The following is a 7,782-nucleotide window of genomic DNA, read 5'->3' on the forward strand; positions in this document are numbered from 1 at the left end:
AGAGATGGAAACGCACAAACGTAAAATTATAAAAGTGTTTAAAATGTCATAAATTTCTAAATAACTTATTAAATCGTGTATTATTGCGAATGGTAAATATTTCTTTTCGAAATGCGAGAAAAAAGAATGACCGACATATAGCCGTTCCTTCCATTTCAGATGAGGCTTTCGTTTGACGGGCCGCGGAAGCAGATTCATTCGCAATTCGAAAGAATGCGCGATCGCTTCCCGCCGCAGCTGCCGCGTGCATTTCCGTTCACGTGCAACGAATTTCAGCGGAGAATTCGTTAGCAGCTTTGAACCGGCGTACGTGACGACGGCATTTAAAGGCACTATCGGGTTAACGGCTCGCTCGTTTCTCCTGGCGAGGCAGAGGGGCTGCCTCCGGACATTCGGCTGGGAATCAGTGATTCACGATGCACGGGCCATAAAACCCGGTGTACACCCCATAAAAATATCCGGCTGCGGTGCGTATAGGAAAAGTGCGCCCGGCCGTCGACGTGGCGTTTTATTTTCGATCACATGTCGCGCAGTTTGCGGGACATTACTCGGGATTAATCCTGGACGCGTTGAAAATGCCCGACGCATCACCAACGCGCGCTGTAATTTATTAATCCTCGCGCTCGCGTGCGCGGGTGGATCCATCTCTGTAAAAACACGTGGCGGTCGGCAATTGTAATTAAACGCAAATGTCGTGTCCCTGCGAAGGTTACGGCCGGATGAGATCCCGCAAAATAAAAATAAAATGCGTGTAGTAAAAAGGACAGCTTTTGCGCGCGTTTCCGTGATGGCACGTTTTGACAGCGATTTGAAGATAACTCTTAGTTTTGAACATCTGTAGCGGGTGAGGACGGATAGCCCTTTACGCGCGTGAAATTCGTGAAGAGTTAATAGATAAATTTTATCCCGATCTAGTAAGAGAGAAAAAGAGAAGTATCTGTCCTATGCATGCGAATGCAGCCAGTCGTATATGTAGGCGCGTGACAGCTAATTTATAACAGCTTTTGTACGAAACTTTTTGCCGAGCAGCGTGACATCGTATAACAAACGATAATCGTGAACGTGATCACGTTCCATCGGACAGAAAGGCCCCATAATATACTTTACGATTTACAATCAAGTGCAACCATATAAAATAGCGGGTGTCTGTATACGCGTATAACAGTGTATGACTTATTAATCCCGACGCGACTCCGAAAACAAGCGCCGCTGCCATGTGTTTTAATTAAATGCAATCTCCGTCGAGCGAAATCGAGGACGCTCGGGACCGTGAAATGAGTGATCGCGAAAGACGTGAAATAAATAACGCCAACTATGCGATCGATATGCGTCGCAGTTCCACGAAATTTCTACCTCGCCTCGAATTCATCGAGCTAGATGACGGCGCTGAAGGGAGGGATGATATAAGTTCGAATGTGTGGTACGAACAAAGAAGATCTCTCGATCGCCAATAGATATCGCGGAGACGTTGGGGATATAAACGCATAATACTTGAGAGAGTACAAACGATAGGGAAGAAGTGCATATTTCGCGAAATGGTAGACTGGTAGAACCCGAGTTACCCGAGTAGATCGTAAAAATAAAGGGGCTGTTCGCCCTCTATTTTCGTGGAAAGCTGATACTTTATAAGACATTCCACGGGGTGCGTCCCGCTTAATATTATATCCGCCTTCTTTGATCGTCGATCATCTGTCGATTCAAATTCAGCAATATCCGCAAAAGCGTGGCGCATGCATTAAACATCTCGCGGGGAGAGCGGCGCGCATCTCGCGACATAATTTTCGGCTCCGTGTAATTCGCGCCGACGCGACAACGTGTCGTCGAATTACTCGACAAAGCGCACTTCGCGAGACGTCGATTAACTCCCGCGCCGAGGGACGCATTCAATTTTGCCGCATTGAATTACCGGCATAACTCGCTTAACTCGCACGCAATGATCCCGGCGAAGGGACGGATGCTGGCGGCAGGTGGGCGAGACTAATAGGATCTTTCTTAAGGTCGGGTTAAACTGGATCGGTATATGAAGCGGCAGCCATTTAAATGAGGAACTTGAGTCATTAATGGCAGTTACGGTTATTACATCATATCGAACACGCGCGTTCCGCGTCGCCCGGGTTGCCATGCCGTCGGGCAATTAAGACGCCAAGTTTTTTTTTTGGCGGCACTTCGATAAATCACGATACATGTCTCTCACTCGACCGAAACACTCTCGAGCGGCGAGCTTTCCGAGCAATTAGAGCAATTGGACATAACAGTTACCGCCGTTACCACGCCAGTTGTACGGTACATGTACGAGAGACGAGCCAGTCACAAAACGACACTCGAACCTGTTGTTTCTTGATTATTTCGTCAAATGCATCACGACCAGAGCACTCTCGATGGGTAATCCGGATAAAAACGGGCGATTTTTTATGCCGCAAACGTTCGCGCGTGACTCGCAATTTACAACGGTTTCACGACTGCACTACAAGACCAAAGAATTGCTACGAATTAGCGCTGGTAGGCAAGAGGACTTACCAGGTCGGAGAAATAACGGTGCGATAAACCAAGCGGATAATCCAGCGGAGAAGCGAATACGAATTAATATTCGTTGATGTGTGAGAGCAATCAAATTTCTGCGAGAGTAACTCTCGAAATATGTAAATAGTCCGAGCCACAGAAACGGCCGCGATAACAAAAACGATAAACTGACTTTGCGGGAGCTTATGCCCTTTTCCTCCACCTCGTGCCTCATGTGACCGGCGAATTAAACGCGAGCGACACAACCGCATGCGAAACCGACGCGTACATGCTCGCGGAACTTTTATCTACCGCACACGAAAAGGATTGAAAATGCTCGATGCGCTCGAGAGGGTTTTAAAGGGTTTAAAGCCGGTCGGCCGGGATCCTCTCCCCCTCGGCTTTGATTGAAATCAGTTTGTCGCGATTTTATTACCTGGGGATGGACGCGGTCGCGCATCCGCGGTACTGGCCGGCGCTACGCGGCGCATCGGCGCAACCCTGGCGTTACGGATAAACCTCCCTGTATTCGTCGTTGGCAATAAAAAGCTATATCATAGGCCAGGTCCAGTCGAAGCACGTCCGCCACACGATTCTTTTAAGCGACATTCACACCGTCGGGCAAAATAACACAGAACGATCGAATGAGCGCGAATAGGGATTACGAGCTTTCGATCGAAAGCTATTTGTTTAGAAAAGGGTAACGACGAGGAAATCCACGGGAATGGTTCGTGCTTTCATCGAGCCAGATAACGTAGCCGATCTTTTCATTCGGTGATAAAACGAAATCCTAGAAACGTCAGACCTTCCACTTGTTTTACAATGATTATATTCACACGCTACGTGCTTTACGACTGTGATATTAAGATACACATTTTGTGCCAAGTATATGTATCATATGTAAATAAAACGTATATATAAAATATATTTAGAATGTATGTATAAAAGATATATTATTATGCCTAATACTTGAACCGCTTAAGAAAATGCCTATATATTATACATATATTGTATATTATATAAAAGTTTCTTTTCTAATATCTGCTCGATGTCACGGTTGTTTGAATAAGTTTCGTAATAAAATTTTTGCTAGAATAACTCTATTCGAAAAGGAAGTGCTCGCAATTTCTTTCTTCGCGATTGTATGAATGCAGCCTTAGTGAACACGCACGTACGCACACCTGGCCAATCTTGTAAGTCCTAAAGGATAGCGAAATGCAATTTTGATTGTGTTGTGCCGTCGTTTCCTACGATGGCTAAACCGAATGCATGGCTTATCTGTACCCGTTTTGCCACGATATTATGTATACGACAATGCAACCTTGTTGCACAATTTTACGGCGAACATGTCTTCATATACTTTACATAAAAGATGTATGATATATATTGGAAGAAAAAGTTATCGTTTCTTAATTAAACGACGTATCATCATGGTAGATTATCCACGATCGATATGCAGCTTGCCTAATGTTGCAAATAAATGGCAAAATATTGTTGAAATTTTTGTATTCTTATATGCAAAACATTAAAATATAAGTATGTAATTTTCGTTTATTTTTATCAGTTGTTCGATATTGATGCAAAGTCTCTTTATATTTTTAAACATGTATTATTAACATGAAGAAATTTATACAATATCCAATTCCTGTTTATGTGTATATAAGAGTATTCTATTTTTATATATATATATCCATTGCATTCACATGTATCTCTTTTTATATGCATGCTTCTTTAAACATTAAGTTTATGGATAGATAATCTTAGCGTACTAAACAAACACTTCGCACGTGCTATCATTGATAAGAGCGCCTTACAGTAAAGCAAAATTTATTCTGCAACGCGTTTTGACAGTTTACGGCGTTCTTAATAAACGAGACTTTCTATTTGACAGATTATATGTACGACTTGTTACGGTAGTTCTTGCAACCGCTCGTAACGAGAGTTGGTATACAAGACGGCCAGGTATACAAGCGATTATTTATGTAAAGAACGGCATGCGAAACGGGCGATTTTGCGGGCGTTAAAACGGGAAAAATGTTACTCCGTCGCTTTTAACGGCGCGAGTATACGATTTACGTTGAGATCCGTCACAGAGCGCGCATCGACGGCGCTTATCGTGTTTGCGTTTCAATTGACTGCGTGTGCAACGTGTGCACGCGAAGGTTTCGTACACGATGAAAAGGGGTCGACAGAAAGAGAGAGAGAGAGAGAGAGAGAGAGAGAGAGAGAGAGAGAGAGAGAAAGAGAGAGAAAGAGAGGTGGCTCGTAAAAACGGTCCATAAAAGCGCTGCAATCGCGGCGAAGTACGGCTGTAACTGACGTGAAGGTCCGGCTTCGCTGCAAAAATATATTTTATCCACGCCAGCGCAATGCGATTTCGCGATACGTTACATTACGTTACGTTTACTCGGACGTCTCGATGCGAGACACGGTCCTTTTATTTATATCTGACCAATCAAAAACGAAACGAAGGCGCGGGTAACGCCGCTTTTCATCGCGAGTCTTTTAACGCGGATTTCAAAATGTCACGGCGCTCAAAGAAATGTAAGAAAAACTTGGAATTGTCGTTTATTGTATATAACTTCGCCTCAATAACATGCCCCACGAATTTAAAGATTGAAAATGAGAAGACGAATTTATTTGATTGTCAGTCCATAAAGCTGGAAATGTTTGATAGGCGTCACGATTGTCAATGTGAATAGATTCGCACACACATTATTTCAAATAGGAAATCTTGTATACGATTTGCTCGCTGTGTTATTTATCGAATACAGGATGTATTGTAGCAATGACAATACAGAGCACGAATTGAACAAAGCCAGTTCCGTTTATCGATTTAATCTAATGAGTATGCATACGTACAGAGGAGAGTATAGGATTATACAATATATAATATGCAATGTTCATATATGCAGATATCTCAATTACTAATAGTTACAGATTACTCTCCTTTATCCGATTAACTGGATAATCTTGTGATAGAATTATCAGTAATGGAAATAATTAATTATTAACGAAACCTATTAACAAACCTACACGCGTAATAAATCATAAAATCGAACGTTCCACTTATGCTTGCGTAAAATGTAAAATAATCCAAGTACCTCGAAGCGAATTTCCTTGTCTATACGTAAACTAATACGTAAAATAACCTTCGGCGAGACGAGCGCGATGTGGGGTGAAAGCCAACAAAGGATGTCCGCGAAATAACGAGTCAGGAAAAGTGCGCCGTCATTTAAGCACATCAAATAAATACGTAAATGCCTTTAAATAATTATCGCCGAGCGCCCAGAACGCAGCCCTATTGATCGCGCGGCGCCGCGCGTCGCGGTGTCCCTAAAAAGTAAATAGGAACGCTATTTCCTTTCTCCGGCAGCTAAATAACGAGAAAATGGAGAACGGGGATGCGTCTCTTTTTAAAAACGCGAAGCGTCTCAGCGTATTACATTAGGATGAGGAGTATAATAGAGAATAATAGGATGTCTACGGTTTCGTTCTCGCAACTGCGAAATTTCCCTCGATGCTTTTAATGATAAACGCACACCGCCGCGCCACCGCCGCGCCCCTTCGGCGAACGTTATCTCACCACCTGTCAAGGCTCATAGCTAAGGCGAATGCCACCTTATATTCAACTCTAACGTTACACTTACTAAACTATCAGATGTTACGCCTGACTCGTTAAGACACTATCCCATACGGCCAATTTACTCGCGCGCGAATACTGCTCTCTAGTAAAGTTATCCCGTTTAGAACGTATCTATATGTACATGTATAGCGTCCTATGGCAATATCGGTCCTCTCACCTGCATTAACATATTAATAACGAAGCGTATGTAACATTACACTTCACGCTATTGTTAGTTAATCTTGCATTAACGATCTACAAATGAATCTGTCTATACGTTTGCTTTATAGCGACAAAATAAGTGAATAGTTATAATTCAAAATATTGAATGTCAAAAATTGCGGTTTGAATTGTAATACAATATATGAAGATACCTAATAAATCTGCAAATATTAACCTTTTCTTGAAAAATAAATATTTAAATTTGATTACTCGTAATACTCGTAATATATACAATTACACCGTGTCTATATATCGTACATCAACTCGATTTTAATTGATTATGGCGCGCATGTTATAATAATTATCGTAATTAAACCAATAATATTTACATCCATTTGCAATCCAATTTAATATGTAGTGCACTCGAAAGTTAATTTAACTATTAATGAAAGTGGGTAATAAGTCATTTCGGAATTCATGATATTCTGAATCGCGCAAAACCATGCAAATGGCGCTCTTTTAAATACAAATTAAGATAAAATAATGTACATATACATGAAATACATTAAACAAATGTACATATACATGAAATACATTAAGCAATGACATGAGTATAGCCGCAATTTTCGTCGGAGCAATTTATCGATTTCACAGCCTTTTGATGTGCACACATAAATTGCAGCATCACTTTGCCGGCTTTTGAGCGGTTGGAGAGGCTGACGTGGCCTTTTTGATACATCAGAAACCTCATCTCGTAAAAAATATAATGGCAATGGATAATTTTGACATTAGCGCAAAATCGTTACTCTCATTCAATTTGGTACGTCTAGTCGCGGCAAAGTGCTACCTGTTTGCTGGCGTACACTTAATCCACTGATATTACAGTCACCATAAGCTGTTAAAGCCGACGTTTCTCTACACGTTGCGTACGTATACGTATATAGACGTCGCGTTATTAATTTTATTGTAACGGGAAAACGTTACGAGAAGAAATACGTTTCTTAGCTACGAACGAAGCGGCCAACCGAAACACAAATAGATCGTAGATCTTGCACGAGTCGCTTAAAAATAATTTGCATGAATCTGAAATTCGTTTCCGCGCACACGCGCGGCGTCTCGGCGACCTCGTCTATGGCTGTAAATTACGGAAAGGATACGCGTCGGTTTTTCTCGATTTTTCTGTCTTACCTACATTAATCTTCCCTTCCACTGCGGCGGCGTAAGAGAAAATAAGATTGATGAGCAACTCGCCTTAATTAATGCGAAGCACCGGTTGGGATGGTACATCAAGGAGGTGAGCAGGAACTCAATCGCGCAGCTTGATTCAAATTTAAAAGGGGGGGTCCGCGCGGCAACATTGTCATTATTAAATCAGCCCCCACAGCTTTCCGATTTCAATGGACGGATATGCGAGCTGGATCGTGCATTTCAATTCATGCATTTCAGATATTATCCATATTTCAAAAATTCTCCTAGCTCGGCCGAAGTCATCCTTA

Source organism: Temnothorax longispinosus, chromosome 6, assembly GCF_030848805.1.
Source record: "Temnothorax longispinosus isolate EJ_2023e chromosome 6, Tlon_JGU_v1, whole genome shotgun sequence".
Lineage (NCBI taxonomy): Eukaryota > Metazoa > Arthropoda > Insecta > Hymenoptera > Formicidae > Temnothorax > Temnothorax longispinosus.